This window comes from Patagioenas fasciata, chromosome 4, assembly GCF_037038585.1.
Source record: "Patagioenas fasciata isolate bPatFas1 chromosome 4, bPatFas1.hap1, whole genome shotgun sequence".
Classification (NCBI taxonomy): domain Eukaryota; kingdom Metazoa; phylum Chordata; class Aves; order Columbiformes; family Columbidae; genus Patagioenas; species Patagioenas fasciata.
Genome location: NC_092523.1, coordinates 8,425,001 through 8,451,937, shown reverse-complemented (window position 1 = coordinate 8,451,937; position 26,937 = coordinate 8,425,001).

The window sequence follows — 26,937 nt, the reverse complement described above, 5'->3', positions numbered from 1 at the left end:
ACTTTGCTGATAACACTTTGAAAATGCTGTCAGTAAAGTCAGAACAACTTCTTGGGATGGTTGGGATGGTCCTACAACAGGATTCACTGATGTTTTTGTCACGTCTCACTTTTAAAGCTATTTTAAATTTATCTCCATTAATCTTCCACACCACTTCATCCTGCATTCTCACTACATATTATTTTTGACATTCACAGCATTTTGCCAGTATTAACTAATTAACTCTCACAATATCCCTCTGAGGGAAGCAAATAAACACCATCATCCCTCTTTTAAACTGAACCAATTCTTGGTCTCTCAGCACCAAGGCAGAGCAATTAGATACTGACCTTTTCTGGCTCCTAGTCTTGGGCTTGGATCCCTAAATCACACCTTTACTGACATTAGGGACCTACTGTGGTCTATGTCTAGAAAACAAAGAGCTAAAACTCAGTAACATCTTCCATGCCAATTCTAGTCTATCAATTTATTTTTTTGAAGAAAATGAACAGCAATGTCTATTGCTACCACAGAAGAAGACAGGGAGCAAGATCTCAAAATTTTGCTCTGTGCATGAATTCCTTCTATGTAAATCAATTAATCATCAAAACAATTTGACACTTGGAAAGTTGAATCTTCAATTAGATGTTATCTTCCCAATATCCTTTATATCCTCCCCGGATAGAGATAACACCTTTGTTATCTTGCTGAGAATCCACCTCCCCTACTTTAGCAGAAATGATCAACTGATAGTTATAAAACCCTTGATGTTTGTCCTTGGATGAGGGAGTCCCACAGGCACATGAAAACATTAGAAGCCAAGGGATGAAACATTAGCTACTACTGCCTCAATAGTGAGATTTTACAACCTGGTTAAAGTGAGCAATACCAGCCCTTCTGCAACACCTGTGATTTAAAGATAACTTTACTTTGGAAGCTGCTTCTGCACCCTGTTACTGGCAAGACTGGGACAAAAATCAGGAAGGTTTTCTCTTTCAAAGAACAGTCATAGTGCCTTGTGCCCAACTTTTCTTCATGTTTGGCTAAGCAAAGTGCCATGCTTGTAGGAAAAGAGTCACATCCAAACTGAGAAGAAGTGGCCGCAGCATACCTTGATGTTTGACTTTGGCTCGTCATCATGATGTCTGGGTGAGCCCACAGGGCAAATCCAGTGTGTGCTCAGCTATGGGCAGAGGAAGGTGAGGACAAACATTGGAGGAGAGTTAGACTGGAGGCCCTACCTCTGTGCCTCAGAATTGCCCTGTAGGGTGTCTTTGAGGCAATATCAATGAAGAAATACACTGTCCTGAAGTGATAGATGATGAAAATATGCATTTCTCATTTGACTTCCAGATTTTATTGAACTTTATATATTCATTATGGTCCTTCCCCTAGGGGTGGCACTTTCTTTTTTTTTTTTTTTTTTTCTTGGTATACTGTGGGCACTTCTATATGTCACATTATATAGGATAGAAAAAGGGCAATGTCACATTAACCTCCAGACCTGCCTATCTGCTAATCCACAATTCAGCTGCTGCTCCTCACTTGTAGCTCATTGAGTCTTCCTGTTATTTCTTGGCAATATTTATCTATTCAAAACTTACTGGGTACATAGAGCTCACATTGGTACCATTACTAAATATCAAACAAAAAGGAATGCATTGATTTACTCCAGCTGCTGAGTTGACCCCCATAGTCTCAGTTTATGTCCCCTTCAATCTGTTCCCTGGGAAAGAGGGTGGTGATTTGGAGCTTATTGCTCCTCTGAGAGCCAAACTCTGAAACAGAAGGAACATCCCATGAGATCAGACAATCAAGTCTGACTCCAGCAGTGACCTCCTCATGGAGCTTGACTAGGAAACAAGAATCTCTTGTGCTGAGCATAATCTGTGTAAAAAGCTGTTAGTTGTGGAAAAACTGGAGAACTGCTTCCCTGACACCAGTTACTCCAGCGAACTCTCAGTGGAAGCCCTGTATCTGGTGTAACTTCAAAACTGGATCAGTTCATGGACTAACGTTGATATTAGTTTGGGCCATTTACCTGAGCCAGTAAATACAGAGGTCACTGAAGGTGCAGAGAGTCCTAGTGGAAAGAAATCCAACTACTCACTGCAATATTAAAAACTAGATAGCAGAAAAAATGTTCCTCTATGTCACACTGAAGTCATATCTGCCCTAATCATAATCTTACTCAGGATGGTTTGCTTTTTTATAGTGCAAGGGACAATTATTAATTTTAGATTAAATTTAGATCTCATCCATGAACAGTGATGTAGAATATAAACCCTGAAAACTCAGTTGCATTTAAAAACAAAGATTATGGCTTCTTTAACCTTCAGAAACTATATTCTATTATAAACCCATGTTAGTTACCTGGTATAAATATACTAAAATCAACATCAGATAAATACAAGATGCATCAAAAGATTTAGGGCACCTGTTGTGTATTTAAAAGAATTATATCTTGTTTATGGTACAGTATAAAATGCACAACTGATTTATATAACAGCTAGTCTATTGCAGGGGAAATCTCATTTCAATCATAAATGGCAGAAGTTGATTTAAGAATTCATTCTTTAATGGGTCTGCAATGTTCAAATTTAAACTCATTCAATTCATCAGCAAAATATTCAATATGGGGCACAGGGAACTCATTTAGGCAAACAGCGACTTTTAATATAAATTTTCCAGGAGATTTCTTCATCGATTCAGCAGTTTAGTGCAAAATGATTTGTGCGATACATTCTCAGGGATCAATGCAGGCCAAGTCAATGGCTAATATAAAACAATCATCCCACCGACTACAGAGAACGTGTCAATGAACTTTGACTTCACATTGAACTGCTCCGTGGAAAGGAGAAGGAAGTCTGATAAAAATTAATCATAACTTCCCCCTCCTCCCTTTACCCTTACCCATTCTCTGTTATTATTTTTTGTTTGTAATACAACATAACTTGGAAATCTCTTTCTGGACTAGAGCCCTGTAGTGCTAGATTTTGTGTAAACACATGCGAAGATGCCACCTTTGCCCTTAAAAATGAATATCTTCAATCCCCTTACTTCTCTTTGTGTGAGCCATCACCTCACATAAATGTGGGGATGGCTAAACATGTGCTATGGCTGCAACCAGAGAACTTCTAAGAGGCTTGAGAGACTCAAATCTCCTCTGGACAATGCAAACATGAGGACCTAACATAGCAGTGACCTTAGAAAAGTTGATCTTTGTGTTTGTGCAGTTAGAGTTATCCTCTTGTAGGGTCTCAGAGGTCATTTTGAAGGGTCAGAGCTTAAGAAAAAGAAAGGGGACATATACTTTCATTTGTTGTTCTCCCTAAATTTTAAGGCCATACCTAGAACTCTTTAGGTGGGCTTCTAGTCAAGTGCACTCGCGGTTGGTAGTAACAAAGTTCATTTCCCCATCAACCCACTCTTGACTGAATAATTTCATATGCAGTCAGACACTTGAAGAGTGCAGCAGGTTACTGGAGATATGAGTAAAGGGCAGTGTGGAGACAACCTTGCAGTTTTTAATGTAGGCAGTGTCAGGAGGGTGAGACTGGTATCACTGGTAAAGCAAAAGAGGCACTGGGATAAAAGAAAAAGGCAGCTGCCAACAGATGGGCAGCCTGGCCAAGAGGGAGATATTTGAACATGGGCAGATATTTGGGACTAATTTTAGGGACCCAGTGGAATGTTCTAGAACAAAGTTATTAAGTAAGATCCTCCCTAAGCTACATCTCAGTTTGTTATAATGCTGCTCATTCTGTATGTAGCTCTGGCCACTGAAGTGCCTGGAAATACACTAGTATCCAATGAAGCAGGTTGTGATTTCACAAAGGTAACTACAGTTGGACATCTTATGCTGCTGAATTACCTCAATCCAAGCCTGGTAAACTTAGATTAGGTTCTGTGTCATAAAAGGCTTTGGCAGAATTTGCCTGAGTGATGATGATCTGCCTGATGATGTTGTTCATGGTTGGATTCAGAGAACTCAGGAGGTGGATTTTATTGATTGCTTTGGACTACCTCATTTTTTTTAAAGCAGCATCTGAACTACATGGGCAATTGACATACTTTTACATGAAATGACATATGTTACACACACACACAAAAAAAACAGGTACAGAGGCTTGGTCTTCCAAATTAATGACTTCTGGAGGGACTGTAGTGTGGCCTCATATCATCACCTAGGTTTAGTTGCACCATGCAGCTGGAGTACAGCTGGGATATGTTCTTGGGCCAAAAGGTGGGAAAACTGGCACAATGTTTAAAAGTTGTTTTGCAGAAGTGAGTGGGAAGTGGAAGGCGTAGCATTATTGTGTAAAAGGCAGCTCTAGTTTTTTCCTCTCCAAATAGACCTCCATTTGTTAAGCTGGAAGTCTCATTCCTAAACTTCATGACCTACTTCAGAAAACTGACGAGAGAGAAGGTAGGACATTCATTTGGGTTCAGACTGAAAAATGAAGAGACTGGCTACTGTTTTAAATAGATTTCTGGTAATGTGGTACATTTAAAGCCTGACGATAGCCTTAAATTACACTGAATGCCATATAAACAGTAGTGAAATAAAATCAGAGTTGGATTTAAGTACTGTCAATCCTGTAAGAGAGTGGATGTACATCTTGCATCCTAATCCTGCCTCCTTCAGGGACTGTGGGATTTAATGACTGCAGTAAACTGTCAACTACCTAAGGTACATTGCAACGCTTGTCTAATGTTTCTCCTGTGTACCCAGATACTACACGTTTCTGAGAATATGAAATGCCAACAGGAGTAAAATCCAACACTTGCAGCAGCAAAAATTTTCAGTTTTGACTGTCCCAGCTTTGGCTGGTGTTGGGGAGCTATTGTCAGACGCAACGTCTGAAGGATCCTTCTTAGAACACACAGTGTGTTTATCAGATTATAAAGACTTTTCCATTCCAAAAATTTTACTGTGTAAATTACACCAGCAAGAATTTCAAGGTGAAGCTTTCAATTACATTTAACTAGAATTAAGTACGGAGGACTTTACCAAAACTCTCGAAATTTCAATCTCACTGATTTCAATTTTGAATTCTTAAGACATTTTCTTACTCAGGGAAACTTACCTTGTTTTTTTTTTTGTAGCGCTGCTGAACAATTAGAGCACTTATTGACTCTGAAGATTTCCCTTTATTATCCACCAAAGAACACTGAATTTTGGAGCTTTAATTTTCAAATGGCTATCTAAAGGATCCAAACTGTCTGACAGAAAGGTGTCAGTAATTTTGTAATACATAAATTACTTCATGCTTGGCACTGCAAAAAGGAAGCATTCCAAACCTTTTCTGCTTTGATGATCAAGAATAATCAAGGAAGTGAAACAGCAAATATTATCAAACTGCTAATCCTTGGAGTTTAATTTCATTTTTGCAGTGTCACGGGGACGATGACACTAAACCCACTAGTTTAGTTTTACTATATTTCCCTACTCAGTCTGGGAATGTCAGTACAAAAGGTTTACATGCAAACCCCACTGTAATGAAAATCAAAGAATATATTGATTTAATTTCCAAATTATTAATCAACTTCACAGCTGAACAAAAATATTGTATTGCTCAGCTCAAGCAAATCTTAACATCTTTGCCTCCAGCTATGAGTCCAAGAACTGATGAAGGACAAAAATGGTAATGTAACTACTGTACATGTCTGGGGAAGCTCGGCATTCTTTAGAAGTAAATGTGCTAGCTGTACAGCAAAAAAAGTTTTGTAATATTCAAACAAATGAAAAATCACAGAGGAATAAGATATGTAAAGGATCATCTGGCTTCAAGACAATAATTTCCCATGCAAACTCATCTCTTCTAAGAGTATGAAACAGAAAGAGTGGAGGATATAGCAATACAACAAATAATGGCCCCATTAGAGATAGTGCCTCTGGAAATCTGACTTTTTAAAGTATTTTTTCAGTGTATCAATCTTCTCGCAGAAGCAGACATTGATAACCAAGAGGAATGGATGGTTAGAGTCCAGAGGAGGATATCAGTTAGGGGATTGTGCAAATGATACAGAGGGCTGGGTCATACAACAGAACTAGAAATGGGAGATAGCGAGCAGGCTGCCAGATTGTTGTACTGCCAAATGTTGTACTGATACAAACCGCAGTGTGCACAGCTCAAGGGAGAATATATCAGCTGCAACTGCTCGGATCCTAAAGAATCACGAAGAGTTACCTGGTACTCAGGGAACCAGAAAATCTAGATAAAGTGAAAAATAAATGGCATGAAAGGAAAATACACACATGAATAATACAAACCCTGTCCAAAGCACATCTCATCCCTCTTGGGTTATTTTTCATTCCAAGGTCAATTAAAAAAGCCCCACGAACTTATTCAGCTTATTCAAAAGTTGCAAAGTTTGGTTTCTACCAGCTGAACTTTGCCTTTTCTTCTGAATTTTTTTTTTTCAGCCTGACACTCGGATCCAAATTTTGGTGCTAGATCTTGATAGGACATACAGGAAAAATGCCAAGCAGAATTTGTGTATCGTGGTAATTATCATCCAGAATAACAAAGACACTGAACTCCTTCAGCCTGAAACTGAGTAAATATCATGTTTCCACAATGTGCAAATGACCATTTGAGAGTATTTGTTGCAAGCTGTAGCTCATGAGATGCTGCATACCCTCCATGAGGCAGGTAAGAAAACACATTGATCTCAGGTGTTTTGCAATATCACTTCCCTAATTCATTCATATTTATCCAGGTTTGTTGCCTATCGAAGACCAATTGTGTAATCTTAGCTCCTGCTTTCTTAATAAATTGAGTGTTTTACAAAACCAGGGGTGAGACAGCTGGTGGGACAGAGTAGCAGATGGATGGACATCCTTACAAACTGATCAGCGCTCCTGGGGGTGAAGGGACAACATTGCAGGTCTGCAGCCTTGGGCAGGTCTGTGGATCTGTCAGGACTTGTCACTCTGTCCTCTCTGGGAAAGCCTGTGCTTTTTATTTCCCCGGACAGAAAATGACAATTTCTGTGCTTCCTTCAGTCTTAGGGACAACTCAGACCTCCACAACCACTCTAACATTTTGATTGAATTCCTATCTGAAAGCACTTTGTTTTTATTGTCTAAGATTTTGAAATCCACGTGATAGTAAAAAATCTCCTGGCAAGTGCTTTGATTTGTGTCCATGTAGTTCCACAGAGAGAAAATAAAAATCCAACTAAAGTCGGTGGAGTATGCAGTCTCTGAAAGAGCTTCTCCGTTCTGTTTTAGTTTCTGTCTCTTAAAAACATTATCCTCAAACTGTGTCTCACCCATCTTCTACATTGTGCCCCTGGATAAAAATAAATGGTGCAGTGATTTGCAGCATAAGCCTAGATTTACATTATTTGCAGAGCGTATATGATGGCAGATGCAAGAACCAAGATCTGGCCCATACTAAAGACTGTGCAGATGAGGAGTAAAAGGAACAGTCTGGCTATGAAGTATTTACAGTCTTAATAGAGGGAACAGGGTGTTGCACCTCCAGAGATGAAGAGCTGAAAGGAAGCATTTTTTTGCCCTGAATTTCTAAGGAAAACAAACTTAAATATCTAAGTTTCTTCCACAAATTGTATTTCTGCTTTTGTCTCATTCTAACATTTTCTTTATATGATCCTTGGGGAAAAGGATGTCAACAGCATTTTTTTCAGGTCCATTAACAAGTTAGTATTTTAGCAAACTGTTTGCTTTTTGTTTTGTTTTTGGGTGGTATTTTTTTGCCAGAGAATACCTGTACATTAAAAATTTTCATGGGAAAGGTTCAACTTCAGCTCAGGTCAAGTTTCTAGTCTGAAGAAAAAAGTTGTGCAAACTTCCAGGGCAAACGGCCACTGCACTGTTCTTCATACTGAAGCATCCCAACCAGTTTGATGTTATTGCAGACACAAGCAAAGGCCAAAGCCGAATTTCGGTGACAGTTACAGAGCTCCAGCCCCCTTGATTACCATATTCCTTTCATCTAATTTCAACAGGATGGAAAAAGACCTAAACTCTGCAAACTGTGCTTCTGTACCTATTACAAAATGTTTGATTTAAAATGCAGGGGAGGAAAGCAGCAGTAATTCCACAGCAGAAAAAGCATGCATGGCAATTCAGGACAAAAAATGACTAATCCCATTCCATGTACACAAGCTTGCTCCCGCAGTTGTTTGTAAATTAAAAGTAGCTGAAACCTTGCTTTCAATAGCACATTACACTATTTCTCTTTATTCTAGTTTTGCTGAGTTGCCCACCCTGTAATTGCAATCCTTTAATGAAAAGGAGAGGGGGTTTGAGGTAAAAGTATGAGACTTGAAAGGTGGAGCAATAACTAACTGTGCTCTTACACGGCATTTCCATGATTAGCAAAGGGGGAACCTTAAAATCAAGAGGGGAGACTGAAAAAGATGAAAGTAGGAGAGGGAAGAGACCACACTGAATCATGAATCTTTAGCTTTCCTCTTCAAATGAATGAAAGTAATAAACTTTAATAGTGCTGGTGAATGTGCCTTATCATTGACTGAAAATCAGATTTGGTATTGATTTGATTTTCAGAATATTACTCAATCAAAGACACTTAACTGTAGAAATTTAGTATTTTTTATATCTTAAAAAAATCAGTGCAAGTGAATCTGCCAAACGTCCCCTCTGGCTACAAGTCTAACAACTGTTGAAGGACAAAAGATAATATATGTGAATACCATTGCCATGGTTGACTGAGTTAAAACAAACAGCCCCCATTTGACCTTTAAATTGAAGGGTTTCCCTTTATATCACTAGAGGCAAAATGCATGGACATGAGTACAACAACAACAAAAACGGGACTCGAGTAGCTGAGCTGTGTTTGATTTGTGAGATTTTTATTCATTTTTAAGGGGATATTTTTAATTTTCCTTTAGAGGGGAATAAACCCAAAAGTCAAATTGATGAAGAAACATAGAATCTGAGTCTAGCGTGGGTTACATTCACTTCTGGTTGGTTGGTCACTCTGAGGGAAATGATATGTGTGCAGCTGGGATGATGAATTGGGTTTGTTTAAGTCATCATTACATTGTACTTTTTTATGGTCCTCAGTATTTATAACACTTAAAGTTGATTGAGTAATGTGGGTTGCCTTAGCGTCCCTGCTGGTCAGCCGGGGTGACGGGCCTTGACAGCAAACATGAAGATATTACTGCTCCAAGACTGGTCCAGGATGTCGGGGTAATCTTAAGCAATCTGCTGCTTGCTCTTGTGTGTAATACACTGTTAAAAACTTTCCCTGTGAGTGCATATGTAGGTATATATGCAGGCTTCTGTGTATTTGGTGAAAAGCTCAAGCAACTCAAAACTAGAACAAGAAAACAGATGATTTAACTGAATTATTTTTTAATTTTGAAGTAATTCAGTTTAAGAGTAGCATCCTTATGAATTTGGAACATAGGGACTTTTAAATAATTTTAATATATTCATCCTTCGGGGTTAGTCTCCCCTCTCTGTTTCTGCTGAATTCCTTTCCGCTTTGCATTATCATCAGGAGAAAATATGGGACTCAGTAGCAAAATGTGTTCACACACGTTTACTTGATGGGGAAAAAAATGATGATAGACTATCTTTAAGCCACCATTCCCAAAATAATGAACTCTAAGCAAGTGGAGCTGTGTAAGGATCTAAAATGCACCGTTAGGATCAGAAGCTCAGCTGAGAAGAGGTGAGCATTGCTCAAGTAAAAATGTGTGTTTGTTTGAACCATATTGGAAAGCACTGAGGTAAATGCATTACAGCAATGCACATTTCTGCTTGTGATTATTAACATTAGGATTTTACTGGATGTTACACAACATGTTGTGTATTTAAACCAAAAGGCAAGCCTTGAAATTACAGAACTGGCTTTGACTGAATAGAACATGCATGTGTACAATTAATATTAACCCTCCAATACATGTGCTTCTGCAGGTGGGCACATGTCACTGCTTACACATGTCTACATGTCTGTACCACAACATGAAACAGTCTGAAAAACTGCACTTGGAGATTGGGAAATGTCAGAGCTGACATGTTGTGGTCACCAGCACATCACGACAGAGTCTTTAGTAACAATCTGCTTTTTCCCCATCAGCCCCACCTCATTCAGTACAAAGGGAGCAGCTGGTCAATATTGTGTTTTATTGTTGTCATTCTAGGGGTCACCCTGCTGTTAGTTTAGTACACATTATCCTCATCTCATCCTTAGGAAAGAGTTATCACCTTGCTTGCCCGTATTTAGGGATATTTGAATATCTGAGACCTGTGATTCTATTACGGAGGAAGTTAAAAGGGAATTTGACCTGGAATATAATGTGAGAGTGTCTTCCTACCCTGTTTCACTTGCCTGTTTCCCATCTCCATTTGCCTAAACCAAGACACAGTTTGAGGGTTTCTGTTACCCTCCCACCTACTTTCCCAGCCATATGTTCTCTATCTCTCAGCTCCTACCTGACATCAAAACCTGTTCTCAGCCTCATGGCACAGGTCCTGGCACTAGCAAAGGTCCTCCAGGTACTGTGAACCGTACATGGTTACTGCCATACTATATATAATTGTTTTGCTGCCTGGGACAGATGCCACTGAGCAGCTCATGTAATTGATGGTTCTTACTGATAACATAAGAACTCAATAGAAGCTGCTATCTTGTGCAGGAGAAGTTCCTTATGGTTGGAATAACAACCTCTGCCAGCTCCTTTCGTCAAGTTTTGGGGCTGCTGCTTTACCCAGCTTCAAATTAACCACTCTTTCACTAGCATATCAGGGTGTCAAGGCAGAGACAGAGTCCTCCAGCTTGGCATGCCACTACATTTCTCTCCTTGCAGCCCTGACCCCATGCAGAGTGTGCCTTCCAGCATCCATGAGAATAAATCATCAGAATGGCTCCTAAAAATAACAGTTTATCCTGGGAAATTTCCTCCTAGGGAGGCATTGGATTAATACTAATATTTCCCTCTTTGCTGGTATTTGGCTTTTCAATTGTAATAGCTTTTTAATACACAACTTAAGCGTGAAATGTGATTTCCAATGTTTTTTATTCAAACCAAGAATTGCATCACAAAGAACCACTGTGTCATACGAATGCCATAAGTGAGATGAGGATTTCAGGCCTCAAGCACAATCCTGTTCACATGTAGTAACTATAATAAAGATGGCTCCAGCAAGTGTTAGCAGTTGATTGGGCTGGGAGATGCTTTTTGCCCATAGCTTCATGGATACTTGCTGAAAGCCTGTGTTGGTAGACCCAGAAACACAGGCTTCAGTTTTGTTTGCTTTTTTACAAGAAAAGGTAGCAGTAGCATGCCCAGACATTTCCAGGAGCACATTGCAGCGCTGGGAGCTGAAGCATCTTAGAAGAGGTATCTGTGATACCTTGGTCCAGCTCAAGCAGGAGCCAGGAGCTTTCCCCTCTAAGAATCTAAAATCCCTTCAGTGATATAATGGCAGACATTTACCTTTTTGAGAAACAGTCTTTTTTCCTGACTCCAGGAGGTTTGTTGTTGACACATTAGCCCTCTACCTTGGGTAAGAAAGGTCATGCCTGCTGTTGTGCATCAGTGTCCTCATTCCAGCACCCTTGCCTGGCCAGTCTTCTTTTTCTACCCCTTGTCTCCTTATCCAATCCATCATCTACTTTCTTCCTCTCTTCACAGTTTTTGCCCAGCCAAACACACTTCCCTTCAACAGCTTTCAGCTGTTCTTAGAGGCTGCCCTCTTTACTTCCTTTACTATGTTCAAGTTAAATGACTTGAGTCCATTTCCCATACCGGAGACAAAATCCATCAGATCTGTTTCCAGCAACGTTGGAACGAATTTCTAAGAAAGTCCTACTAATATCCCACAGTTTCAGAAAGGACTTTGCCTAGTACGAAGGAAATCACGGGCTAGTCTCATCTAGGAAGTTTCTACTGGCTCACACAAGTTCTTAAAATGTAGTCATTTTTAAGAAGATTTTCCAGGTGAAGGCAGAGCAGCCATCTCTTAATTTTCAGTGCTGTGCTTTAAACCACAATGAAGGTACATCTCCCCACTAAACTACTAAAAAGAAAAATTTTCCTATGTGCAACATGGTGTATTTTCCTGTAATTACACACTCGGAAGCACTTCAACTATTTTACCTGAATCGCTCCCAAAATATGCAGCCAGGAGAAATATCTAGCATGGAAAATTTCTACCAGACCAGTTCACATTCAAAAAAACTTATAAGCAATATAAAGCAAGGTCTTGTAATAAGAACTTCCAGAGAAACTCAGAGTCAAGAAAAGTAAATATAGGTGCTATTCAGTGTTTGTGTTGCCTCTAGTTATACACATCAAAAACATGTTGTCGTAGGCCCAATGGTTCCACCTGACCCAAACCAAAAACCCAACAAGGAATTCAAACTTCATCCTTACTGATCTGTGCTGAGAGAGTGCCCATTTGACCCATTATGGGCCAAATTGTGCTCTCATTTATATCAGCATCAATCTTAAGGATCTCTGCTACTTATAAGTGACATTCCTATGTGCAAGTATAATTCAAATATTTGTGGATACATCTTTTAATTTGGGGCCATACGCTAAAAATAAGAGAAAGCAATGTTACTGAAATCTTCCATCAGACCAATACTTGCACAGAGCTCCTTCTGTTTTCTTCCACCCCACTTGATGTTGATGGCAAAAGGAGGTGCTTAAGATCACTTTTTCCTTTGCTTTCATTTGGATCTGACCAGCAAAAAGGAGCCAAGTTGGCAACAAACAACAAAAGAAACTATTAGTGGTACGCTCCAAATAGCTCCACCAAAAATTAGAAAGAGCTTGATAACACATACACATCCATTGTGTGTTGTTTGTAGGCTTCATTAGTTGTCATCTGCTGTGTGAAACACCAATTTCACTGAAATTTTTCACGAATCAAGTACATCCTTCTCTTGATGGCACATGACAGTCACATGCTCTGTGGAAAATGCTACTTGGTGCAAAGTTCAAGTGAATATTTGAATTATTTTTAAATCCTACTAAAGCAGATTTTTAAGTACATTGTGTGGCCATTTGCATTGTCACTCAATTTGTACACAAACAGGAATACACACACATATTCAGTGTGCAGATGCAAATTCAAAGCTTAACGAACCAGGTCCTGAAAATGATTCTTAACTGACTAGCCAGCATATGGATCAATAATGAGGCCCAGAAAGCCCTTCAATCCTGTATTGTCATTTCAAATCCAGGCTCTGAGTGCTAATCTAAAAGGGCTGTAATTAATTGCTTTATTAAAATTTCGTGGGAGTGATAAATTCACCTTTTGAACACTGAGGGTCAGATGCTGATGCCCGGTTTGACTTCTTTTCTCTTATGTTCATCGTGGTGTTTTTTCTGGGCTAGGTCATACACTCAGTTACTTTGGTGTTGCAGCTGGAAATGAGCATGGCACCTACTTCCACATCCTCCATCCCATCAATGGATAGAGACAACTACTTCCAAAGCAGCAGTTTTGATAAAGTAATACAAGACCCTTCCCACAAAGCACGGCAGTTTCAAACAATTTTTCATCCCAAACAAGAGCTGTAGTTGGCAACAAATGCTCCCCAGCTTCCCTGTTGCTGGTTTGGTCCCTAGACCCTTTGGATTATAGGAGATGTAAAAAGAAAGCTGAAGAATACAAAGGGAGCTCTATAATAAGGCAGCAAGCATAAAGATCCTGCCTACTGGTTTCTATCTAGCTTAGTTTCTGAAGAGGGTCACGAGGAAATAGTTCTAGCAAGGAATATTTAAACTTACTCAGAGTCTGCTTCTCGTGCTGAAGCAGAAGAATGAAGGCAGAGTCCTACTGACACCATGTAGGAATGGTCAAGTTTGGGGGAAAAATAGTCTCAGGTTTGTGTGCTGGTTTTTATCACTAACTGTAAGTGATATAAATAAGGTAAATCTCTTTTCAGAGGCAGCACCTTCATGATGTTCAGGGCAACTTCATCAGATTTGTCATGGGTTTTCTTTCTGCACAGGCAGGAGGGGCTTTGGTGAATCTCCACACTCCACCTTGACAGTGGGTGAAGCCCTTGGTCCTTGCTGAAGTTTGTAGGAACGATTAGTGTGCGGTATCCCTTAGGACCTGCTCAGCATCACTCACAAGTCAGACAAAAGCAAGAGCAAGAAAATCAGTCACTATCTTCATGAACATAACTATGATCTCAGAGGGTTTGAATTAACCCAGTGTTCCACTAACTTCTTCCTAAGTTAAAGTCCCTGACATTATTTTGGCTTTTTTGTTGTTTTGTTTTTGTTTTTGTTCCAGTGAAGGGAAGGGTTATATTACTTGTTTTCTGTCTGCCAAAAGTTCCCTGTATTCCATGCTCTACTAGAAAACAACCTCTTTTATGCAGTCTGTAGTACATCCTTAATGCTGTTGCAAAACTGAAGAGTGGAAAAATGTCAACAATAAAATTTTGCAAAATTTGTTATAAATCACATACGCACATATAGCTGGATCCCCTCAGTCAGAAAAGTTTGCCTACAAGGCGCCCAACGCTACACACAGAGATCTTGCAAAGAGCCACTACAGGACAAGGAAGAGGTTTTCTATCTCAAGCCACTCAACAATCAGTCTTCCTTCCCAGGTAACAGGAATGTCAAAGAGAAATTTGTTTGGGCTTCCAAAATTAAAAAGAACTATTTAAAACAGAGGATCTCTGTTCCAAAGCATTTTAAAGAATTCATGAAGTGAAAATCTCTTGATGTGTTATGCTCAGCAAAGCCATTTTCACTGTCAGGTTGCAAAATGCAACCAGCTTTCTCTCCCTCTCAGCGAAGGACCTGTCTTGTCAACACTTTCCAAGATGAATGGAGAGGTTAATTCCTCCACAAATGAAGTTCACATATGAGCTGCATGCCAGATAATTGCCAAAGTGCAAGTAAGCTTTAGCTTGAACTTCTCCTGAATTAAAGGAGAGAGGTAAATGCTACCTTCTTTGCAAGAGTTCCACAGAACTTGTGTGTGTTGGGTTATGTGATAAAAGGCTCATCTCCACACATGCAGAAAGGAGCACACAGGTATAATAACAAGTTGAGGAATTCCAATAACCAAGATATTAGCCCCATCTGGCTTGTCCCAGGGCTTGTCCCAGCCCCACTGTCTAGGGATGAAACACATCACAATGAACCAGTGGAAAGACTCTCCTATTATTCCCTTTAGATGTTGGCAGGTAGCTCAGAATACTGCCAAGTACAAGCTCTAAGGAGGTTTCTACAATTACCTTTCCATGAACACTCGTATATGATGGTAAAAACCAAAAGGTGGTAATACCCTTAGAAGCTTCTAAGTAGATATAAGAACCCAACACTAAAGCAGGAACTTCATGATATTATTTACTTGCTTGTATTGCTTCAAAAACGGAGATGTGGAGAGCTTCAAGCAATGAATAATCTAGTTCCATAATGTAAACAGAGGCAAGAATAAAAATATTAACTCATGGTTTTGCACCACAAGCTGGAATTTTTAACACTTATCAGTGAACAGGACTCCTTAATCTCACTAGAAATGTCTGCTTGCTGAGTACCTTCGGAAATTTTCACTGCTACTACTAACTGGTCTTCTATTCTGTACCACCAATGTGAATTGTACAGTGATGTCATTAACTGAATATCTCTGTAACTTCTGTTGATGGCACTTCTGCATTTATCATCAGTTGGTGCAGAACACACTGCAAACCTCTTCTTCAGCTGAGAGCAGTCGCATCACTAACTTGTAGAGACTAACAGCCAGATTTATAGAGACATTTAACAGCTAATGAGACGGAAGATACTGGCTAGAGTTTTCAAAATTTTGTCAGTGCCCATCTTCCCTTTAAATCATTGCACTGGTAGAAAGGATCATGGGTGATGTCAAGCAAGAAGGGATAGATGTTGAAAAGTGTTTAGACTTCAAAAGATGCAGCAGATGCCTACCAAAACGCTGGGGTGCAGGAACTAGGCACAGAGACACACTCCAAACTCTCCTTTGATGCCTAACTCTCCCAAAAGCCCAGAAAAAAGACTGGAATGTCTCATTTCAGTCCTGCATCTGGAGATCTTTAATGGAAGCAGGACATCAGTAGTCAGCCATGTTTTCAAAAAAACATCTTTACTTCTAGAGAAAAAAGTTATTACTTTTTTTTTTTTTTTAAATCTGCTTTTTCACTCCTGATAAGAAACTTGCTTCTAAAATATCAACTAAAATGGTTTAAGCAGGTTCATTTGGATCCAGACTGAGAAGCTGGCATTATTATTTATTTTGTGAAGACTACTCAGTGAAATTACTAGCTTGAAATGCTACACTGAGGACAGCACAGAAAGAAAATAGAAGACAGATCACTTACCCTATGAAAAGTGCATCTTATTTCTCAAAAGTCTTTCAGGTTTAATTAAATTGGGGATTATTGCTGAAATATAAGAAAGTTGTTTTTAAAATGTGCATTTGCTACTGAAGGTGTTGTTTCTAAAGGAATCAACAACAGTGAAAATCTTGCTTTAATTCTAGCAAACAGTACCAAATCAGTTGCCAACGATGTATATGTCACTGTTGCTAGATTGTGATATTTGCCTCTAGGTATTCTGACTGAACAAGCCAGGAAGGCATAATTGTGTAACACTACTTCAGTTTTTCCGAATGATAAGAAAAAATAAAGGCAAAAAACAGAGATCTAAAAAACTCCTTAGAATTGACTATAAATGTATTCCTGTTTAGGTGCACATACTTTTACTGGGAGTGCATCCGAGATATATATGATAAGGTAATGATAATAATGTCAATTCACTCTTTCTTAGGCAGGGAATAAGATTACATAGACTTTGTTACTACAGAGGCCTATCACCCCCACAAAAGCCTGCACTGTGAATGAAATGGTATTTGCCTGTTTATGTGAAGAATGATGAAACTTTAAATGAATCATTGACCTTTCTTGAATGACATGTGACCTGTAAGATATCTGAGCTGTATATCAAGAGCAGTTCTTGAAAATTGCTGTCTGCTGACCGAAAATAAACAATAAGATATCAAATATGGTTTGAAAAAATTGACTTGGTTTAACACTGGGGGGAAAAAAACCTGAATTATTTTGACTCACCAGTCAGAACACATCAATTCATCTCAAATCATTCTTCATCTAGAGACTGGAAGGGCTACTTCTTGCCTTTAAAGCTGCTTATGTTTGAGCAATTGCTATTTACCAGAATGCATGCTTTATTTAAACAATAACCAGCAGTAATAAAGAAGCTGTAAAGGCAGGGATTGTTGGGATGAGATGGATTCTGCAGAAGAAGAGAGAACCTTTGTTCTTAATATAGGGGTATGTTGTTTGAGTTGAGAGGTCAGCAAAGAAGGGCAAACCTCTGAATGAGTCATTTGGGCCTCTCTTCTACTCAAAATTCAGCAACTAAAGGACAGTAACTGGCAAAGCAACCCAAACTAAGTCTGAAAAGGTGAGGCATTGTGGCAATTTGATTTGTAAGGGGCACACATACTCCCTGCCTGGCTGTGGGTTAGCTTCTCTCTGTAAGAAGACAATCTTCTTTCCATCTGGTTCTACAGGACATCAGATGCTGACCATGGACAGCCAGACCAATACCTAATACCCAAAGAGACATGATTCAGCAAAGTTTTGTAAAAAATTGTGGTCTTGCAGAGCTTATCCTCAAATCCTATCAACACTGGACTCTTAACATTCTCAGATAATGCATTAGTTTACTTTTACTCTATAGACAGTGCAACCGAGGTTAGATGATTTATGTGTGTGGGCTGGTCAAATCAGGGATTAGGCACACCAGCTTTAGATTCTTCACTTAGTTAACTGGGCTTTCTTTTTAGTCAGGTCCTCTGAGAGTGTTGCAGAGCAAGAAGCAAGTTAAATTGCTTTGACTCAGCATCTGGAGAGATCCTGGAAAGAGTTTTGGAAGGGCAACTAGTTAAAGTAGGTGCCTAAAGCTACGTGGAAAGAACACCACTTTCTCATCCAAAGCGCATGGTTTCATTGCCCAATGACACATTTTGGATGGTCTAGGGAATCTTGGATGGCACTGGTCAACAATTATGAGGCAGCTGAGTCAATCCTAAACTGTCTGAATACTGTAGTGTTCACCTAAGAAAATTGAACAGTTGACCAGAAATTGGGTTCTCATCAGTTGAAAGCACCACAGAGAGAAAAATTCTCACTTTGCTACAACAGTGTTTTCCCCTCATAATTTTTTTATCAGCAACTTTAAATTTGGCTCCTCCTGTGGTACTCTAGCATCAACAAGGAATTAAGAATGGAGGAGTAAAGACAGAGAAGAAGAAAGAGGAGAAGTAGAGGAACAGAAGAAATTGTCCCCCAAAGTGTGGTTTACCTGAGATGCATCCAGCTGGAAAGAAAAGAGCAGTAAAGAAAAGGAAGCAAATGGTGGGCTAGGGTGACCTAGGCAGATGGTTAGGTCAAAGGCCTATGGACCAAATATTGATGTCTTACTAGATCAGACAATTTGTATTATCCCCTAGGAATGGATTTCCTGGCTTTATGTTGTTTCATTGCATGTGCTGGAATAAAAACACCCATGGGCCTCCTGTGCTGGGAAGTCAGCAAAGATCTGTCCCCTTCCATGTGCATTTTAATACCTGTCAGCTGACTCGCAGCACCAAATAAAACACAAGCATTCAGCGATGACAGATGGATTTGTTGCCCCGGAGGATTTGGGATCCATAAACCAACAAATGGATTCACTCATCTGTAGAAGTTGTTTTTTCATCTGTGACAGCTATAATACAGATAACATTATTCATGCAAGGTAAAATCCAAATCAACATAGGGGACATGCACAAATCCTGTGACACAGTTTACAGGAAAGTCTTGAAAAAGCCCTTAACATAGGGCTTAATTATCTCTGAAACAGCAGGCGGAGCAGAGAGCTGGACCTCAGACAACGACCATTTAGATAATTTACATTAACACCAGCATAAATTTCAGAAAAGACCGGTTCCCTCCAGAAAGGCTCTGAGAAGATTAGCTGCTTAACCAACTTCGTGCACGTTATTTCAATAGCCTTAGAGGGCTGGAATCCTCTTATGGTCCCACACTTGCAGTCAGGCTATGGACAGCACAAGAGGAACAGGCTTGTCAGGAGAGAATTTTCTGGGTGCCAGTGCGTGGCTGGAATAAAGCAGCCCAAACACAGCCAGGAGGAACAAGTTTGTTTCAGCTGAACTTGGCTAAAATTTTGCTTCGTCTTTGGGCTGAGGCTGAAAGGAAATTTGCAGTTGAGTCTTTATTATATAGATGACTTTGTGAAACAAAGGTGAATTTCTGATATTCTTACTCATATGTGCCTGGGCTTCAACCCTTTAGGAATCATGGTGTCAGCCTGAAGCAGGACAACAGAGTGAAAGAGGTACAATACTAAAGACATTTATTCTCTTTAACATTCTTCTGTAATACAGGAGACACCAGGGTTTTATTGCATGATGTGCAGAAAGTAGGGTGGTTTCTGCCCAACGGAACATAAGCACATAGAGCTAAAAGTGGTCTCTGAAGTCACCATAACCAAGCTCATGAAGGTACCCACTATATAACCCAATAAACTATCTGAACTCCCTATTAAGAGTCCTTAGGTGTTTTTGCCACCTGTCCAAGAAGAAAGCTGTTCCAGTTCCTCACTGGGTATCATCTTCCTGAAACAGAAACCATCTTTTTCCGAATGAATTTGTACTGCATCTAGATAAGATGTGATATTTAAACCTCCTAACACTACTGCAATAAAAATAATAAACAGCAGCATTAGTCATAATCAAAAAAGCATGTATTCATCTCTCACTAGCCATATAAAATACAGGTAGGGCCTGTCCGGATTTATTTATGAACTCAGAGGTTCTGGTATTAAACTGGGCTATTAAACGTCAGGCTCTGTGCCGGGGGAAGGCAGGAGGGTGCTTCTGCCAATCAGGGGGGTCAGTGGGATAGAAACAATGACCAGTAATCACCACTAATGGCTGGGCCATTAGTACTGATGAGGCACGAATGTCGGAGACCAGGTGCAAGTGACACGGGGAAAGGAGTGAGCACTAATTGCCCTATTCAGAAAATGTAAATGTGCTTCCAGGCTGCGTGACAGCAGCAAAAAGGCATGGCATTGGCTACAAAGCTCAAACAAGACATAGAAATCAGAGGTGGAAGAGGTTTCCTAGGTCTTCTCCAGCCTAGCTGCTAGTAGGGCTTTTCCCTAGCCTTGCATCTGCTGCCAAAGCCTCAAGAAGCGGGGGAGAGTGGCCTTTCCCTGGGGGACAAACTCTAAAGGTCCGACAGCCTATGCATTTAATTTCATACCCTGCCCATGTCCTGCTTTACCCCTCGCGTGTAGCTATGACGGGCTGAACCTGCTGCTTTCAGCCAGAGCTGCATGACCCCATCACACAGGTATGTAGTGTTTCACACGAGCGAGCTACACACTCTTGCTGAAATGGTGGGACACACAGGATCTTTGAATTACCTGCATAGATATTCCAGAAAAATCCCTGTCACAACTGTCTCATGCGGGAACGTCCTCAGAGCCTCCTTTGCCCAAGGAACCTCCATAGTGTCTCCAAAACCACCTCCAGTTCATAATAAACCATGTCTCTGCAAAAAAACACTTCGTTAGTGAAGAATATCAGTGCAACTACTCTGAAAAAGCACCATTAGGTTCATCTTTCCTAACTTTTACTTCCTAAAAGTTATATCTCTGTACCCTGGGTGTCAGTCTCTTCTCCCAAGTAATAAGAAGAAACAGTCTCAAGTTGGATATTAAAAAATTTTCTTCACCAAAATGGTTATCAAGCACTGGAACAGGCTACCCAGGGAAGTGGTTGAGGTATTTAAGGTATTTAAAAGGCTTGTAGTTGAGGCTCTTAGGGACATAGTTTAATGGTGGACTTGACAGTGTTAGGTTTACAGTTGGACTTGATGATCTTAAGGGTCTTTTCCAACCTAAACGATTCTATGATTCATCCTGCCTGTCTCAGAGCAGTGTTGGGACACAGTGAATCACCTTTGGGAGCTGCAGATATTTCCTGTGACTATAGAGGGAGTTTGGCTGCCTAGCAAAGAGAAGAGTTACAGTCAAATAGCTGGAGTTAAGTGAAGAAAAAAACATCCTTGAAGATAGATGAGACACAGTGTAAATTAGAAGACTAATTTTAAGCACTCAGGTATGTCATTTCTATCGTTTTTATTAGACAAGCATCAGGCATAACTCCATGGCCATGGATAAGCTCTCACAGATTACCTGCTGTTCTTGGCTACCTCTGAGACAGTCCTTCCAGTTGAAGAACAACTTTGGTTTTGGACTTTCTGGACTGTGCACCAGTTTAACTCCATCCGTCCAAGTGTCCAGCTGTAAACTCTTAATGGAGGAAACAGCAGTATTGCTATATCCAGCTTTAAAATTCTGCTTCATGGGAAGAAAAAGGTCTTTCCTCACCAATGAAGAGATACAGTTGGGGGAGAAATGCTCAGTGACAAATCTCTCCTGTACCTGCATTTGAACTTGTAATCTCACTCTATGCACACACTGAGCACCTTTCCAGGACTGAATCTTGCCCATTTTCATATGACTGTGATGGTAGATTTTGGCATATGTAAACCTGACACTGCCAAGTCCACCACTAAACAGGGGACTTAAAAAGTCATCTACTGCCCCTTGTGTAGGGAAACTGCGTAAATCAGGGAAAACTCAGATTTATGTGACTGTTCACAGAATCACAGAATGTTAGGGATTGGGAGGGACCTCGGAAGATCATCCAGTCCAATCCCCCCATTGGAGCAGGAACACCCAGATGAGGTTACACAGGAAGGCGTCCAGGCACGTTTTGAATGTCTCCAGAGAAGGAGACGCCACAACCTCCATGGGCAGCCTGTTCCAGTGTTCTGTCACCTGTTCCAGTGTTCTGTCACCAGTGTTATGTTCTCACATGGCCACAAAGAATGTCAACTACAAACCCTACAGTAAGTTATCCTTATTACTTGGTGTTAGGCTTTGGGAGGCACTGACCACTGAGACTCACCTAAGGCAGCAGTGGAAAGAAGTGTGTAAACTTGTCCTACTGAATGCGGGACTGAGCCCTGTGCTTATAGCCGTATCATGGGTCTTTGATGATTAGATAGGAGCTATGGCTTGGCTACCCCCAGGGTATGTGGAGCCAGGCTGACTTTCTTCTGTTCATGTTAGAGATCATGCTTAGCTTGTCAAATGGCTTTCCACTGCCTTCTCATGGCCTCAGAACCCTCTCCATTCCCTCACTTCTATTATCCTATTATAATATGGCAGATCATGTCTCCATCCTGGCTCTGCTCCCTCATCTGAACTCTTCCTTTCAATAGGTGCTGTGGAGAGGACAGCATGTTCCCTCATCTCAGCCCTGTCTTGTGCACTGTTTGCATAACACATTTCACACACATGTATGTGCAATGTATATACAGCAAAATTTTAAGTCTGGTATTATTAATTTCGGTTCTGCAGGGCCAATAAGCAATGATGCATGCACACACCCCAGAGGCAGCAGTTTCACACAGCAGCTATAGCTATATATCTTCAGATAGCTATTTTCGAAGTCTAACAAGGGATTTCAGACTCCAGCAAGAGGTACATGAATTCACCTGTTGCTTGAAATAATCATTGTAAATTAATTAGTAGTCCTCGAAATTCTAATTTATGTGTTGAAAATTAACAGGAATGTTTCCAATCTGGGGCAAAACACGGAACATCAGAATTTAGCTGAAAAGAAGTTCTGACTTTCTGAAAGCACAGAACTCAAAAGTACCAGTTTACAGAAGAAGTTTCTGCCCTATGGGGTTGTTGTGATATAACACCTGCATGTGTGTGCACACAAAAAAAACTCACAACCCCTTCCCCCCGCTACTGATAATTAGAAGGTCAAAATGTATTGCTGGTTCTAATCTCCTACCTGTGATGCATCTGTTATTTATTACTGAAACACATCTGATGTACTACAGAAAAAGAACACTTGTCAAAACCTACCTTTGCAGCTTGTGTTGTATTCTGCATGCTTATTTATATTTGTCTTTCATTTTGAAGAATCTGTCTTATATTCTTAAATTTCTTCCAGATGGCTGCAAAAAACATATGAGTAGCTTAGAAAAAGGTTCCAGGGTATGAAGAAGGATTTGTAGTGCTGGAGAATATGTACAGCTTGCTATAATAAAATGAATTTAAAAAAGGGAACTCTTACAGAAGCAGTGAAGAAATTGAGATGGCAGGGGAAAAAGGTAAACTGCATTGCTTAGTCTACAGTGCAAGCCATATAAAGGCGAGAAGAAAGATAACTGATGGGTAGTATTTTAAGGCATATTAACCCAATTACAAGTATATTTTTACAATCGTAGCTCCAACATTTATCACACTGCATTTATTAGACCTCTGAGCTAGGTTATGTCAAATGAAATGCTGTGAAACTACAGCATTTCATTAAATTGCTGCCGGAGCAGGGTATTCAATCCTGATACTCTAAAACCACATGATTTTATCAAAATCTTCGGAAATTGAAGCAATCACTAAAAGGTGTCGGGAAATTAAAATGTTCTGTCTCAGTGAAAGAGATACACTCCTTGTAACATATATCAGTGGGTTTTTTTTTTTAAAGACACATTACTATGCAGAGAAAAGGCATCAAATACAGGAGACATAGTAGATTCCAGAAAAGTCTAGCTGCTGCAATTTTTCATACTTAAAAATAGACTGTAATGGCAAAGGAGCTGAGTTTCTTTCATAATTTGTTTTTGTTTTTATTTTTTTTCCTATGCTATACTCGATCCTCTGATTGATCAGGTGTCTGCATGAAAGAAAATCATGCAGAATTTATAGGCAGTGTTACAAAAGAAAAAATGAATGTTTTCAAGCCTAGTTTCTCAAAAGTTTGACACATTTTGTGTGCCTTTTACTATGTTCAAACTGACATTTGGCTTTGCAAGCAAACATTCTGGGAGATCACAGGGCATTTAAAATGGTCTTGAGGGCATGGAAAGGAAGACATAATATATTTTTCGTTCTTTCCTTTAGCTTAAAATTCAGTTTTCATTTACCAAAATACCCATAAGTACAAAGCACCCATAGCTGAAAGATTGCAAAGATGCTGGCAAATAGGAATCTACTTGATTCTCTATTGTCTTACACATTTCCATTTAGCAATGCAAAATTAATTCAAAGAAAAATGAAGGTATTTGAGAATATAAATATTTTATAGCTACACTGTATTTAGTCTGAGAGGAAACAATACTGGTGTTCAGTGTTATTTTATAAATCTCAGGCCCTCACCCATTGCCTCCAGATGTGGTTCCAGCGGTGGGTCTGCTGTGGGTACTCTGCCCTATTATCCCCACATGCGTGTTTCAGGTACCCTGCAGCACCTAAAATGATACTGCACACCTATGCCCAGGCATCTAAATCTCACTCTAAATTACTATCCAAATTACCAAAAACCAGAAATCAGATTCCCATGAGCTACCTCTAGTTGGAAGACTACCCACAACAATGCATGATGAGGCTGCAGAAACCAGGGGGTGTTTTGTCTGTGTTTCAGTACTGGTGGCCCTGCCAGGGCATGTCCTGGAAGACAAGAGTTTATGGTAGAAATGTAAGCGTAAGGAAATGAAAGAAGAAATTGTGCCTCCTAACTTTTATTCTTGGATGCTAACAGCACCCTCCTTTATCACTTGTTGCTCCTACAAGCAGCCACCTATAGCCATGCCGGGAACACTGAGCCACTGTGTTGTGTCGAGGATGCAGAGTCAGGGTGATGTCTCATGGTAGATGGTGAAGGGTCAGTGTGACCACAGTTGTCTGCAGATCATCAGTAATGTTTTAGGAAATGATATAGTGTTGCAAATAGAGATCAAAGCAACAACAAAAACAGATAAGATTTCTGCCATAACTTTGATAAGGCTACTCAGTCAATATCTCTGGTGGCTTCCCTCTTCCACTGAGTAGAAGTCAAGGTTTTTGACCTGCCTAGCAGCAAAGCTCTGCCTATTCTGCTAAAGGTTTATTGCACAAACCTTCCCATCTGTCCCTCACTGCTTTTTCAATGTTTCTCTTCAAAACACCTCTATGCCTTCCTCTTCATTGCCTCTTACCAGTGCAACACCATCCAGGAACAAGTCTGTAAGGCCTCCATTGTATCCTTCAATCACTTCCTAGGATGTGTCTATGCCTTAAGATTTGCAGGTAATAAGCTGCCTGTGATGACTACCAAACGTTAGAAAAACCTAATGTATTTAATTATTATTTATTTACAGGATGGCTCTCTGGGCTCATTTACAACTCACAATTTGAGCTGTAGGTAATTTGTCTTAATATTAATATCTTGCTACATTTCTGTTGTACTCCCTAATCTTGCAGAATTGGTAGGGACATTCATTGTTTAGGAAAATGCATTGCCAGATACCTATTTGTACAGAGCCTGGCATAGTAAGTCCCAAATCTCTTTGTGGGAATGAGGGTCATCTCAGAACTATCAAAATTCAAAACCATCAAAGATTAACACTGTGAGAGATCATAAGTGATACAGCATTTCACTGATTTTTCAGAAAACCATAAATACTTTAATATGACATGGATTTAAATAATACACTTTTTTCCTTATTGTTATCGGAATAAGCTAATAGTGGTGAGCTATTTGGTACAAAGGTACTACAGACATTTCAATGGAATAAAGTAAGAAAAACAACAGAGATGCAAAGATTAAAAAAACATGGAAATGCCTCTATTATGGTGTAAAGGTTGATGAGACCTAGTCGTGGTTTCCAGGCTTATGTACTAAATTCAATCTCAACTGTGTTTGCCCCACAGGTTTTACAAGTACCATATTTTTTGAAGTGGTATCCTGGCCAGAGCTACCTTTACCATTACAGTAAAAGCTGTAATGTTGTACAACTCTGAAAACTTGGAGAAGATTTACATTTTTATTGGACAAACAAGCCATCAAGCTGAAGAAAATGGGGCAAGGAATTTTTTTGAACTTGTTTCCTCAGTTTTGTCGTTTGGTCCACATTTTGGTTTGCTATCCCATTTGGAGATGTTCACATCGCACACCGGCTGAAAATAAACTGTGGCAAACTATTGAATTCATTGCTACTAGGGGCATGTTCCTTGCTATTCCTGTATTTTAAACAGAGGTCAGCAAGCTCAGAGTAATTATCAAATTATTGATTTACTGGGTTAAAGCTGATTTTACAATTGCTTTGGAGGTTTAACAGTGTGGTGTTTCTTCCACATCTGTTCTTGACATTATCCCCTATTGCACTGAATGAAGTCACCCTGTGTGAAAATAACAGCAGCATCAAAACTGCAGCAAACCAAAATTAACATTTTGTAAGTAAACACAAGTAACGTCAAGGTGATAATCCCCTGTGGTCTAGCCTTTTTCACATAATTTATTAAAAGGTGGCTGACCGAGTTAGCCTTTTAGTATCATCCAAACACCAGATTAAGTGCCGTTGGTAAAGTGCTATCAGGTAACCAGACCCCAGGTGCTGACTGAGCAAAGAGCTGCGGTGCTGGAGTTTACACTTCAATGAACTGACACTGTATAATGAACACAATAGAAAATTTAAGGCAATTTGCTGGTACATGCCTGTAGGAAGAGCTACCTATAGCACAGAGAACAGTCTGTGGGATCAGAGGAGAAAGCGCTGCCTGGGGAACTGCAAATTCCTGATTTCTAAGCCTGGTTCTGACTGTGCTGGCCAAAGTCCCTGGAATAAGTCTTGGGCTGACTTCTGCCTGCAGTGGTGCTTCATGTTAATTAGGGTTCTGAAGACAAGAGCACTAAGGATTGTCACACAATCTTCCCACAACAGGGAGCACAAATAACAGGAAGCAAATAAAAATCCAACCCAAACCAAACACCGTGCACACAACCATGCGAGAAAAGGATCAGAAAAAAAAGAAAACCCAAACAGTGAATCAGCTCTTCTGTGCTAAAAGCAGGGAAACTGG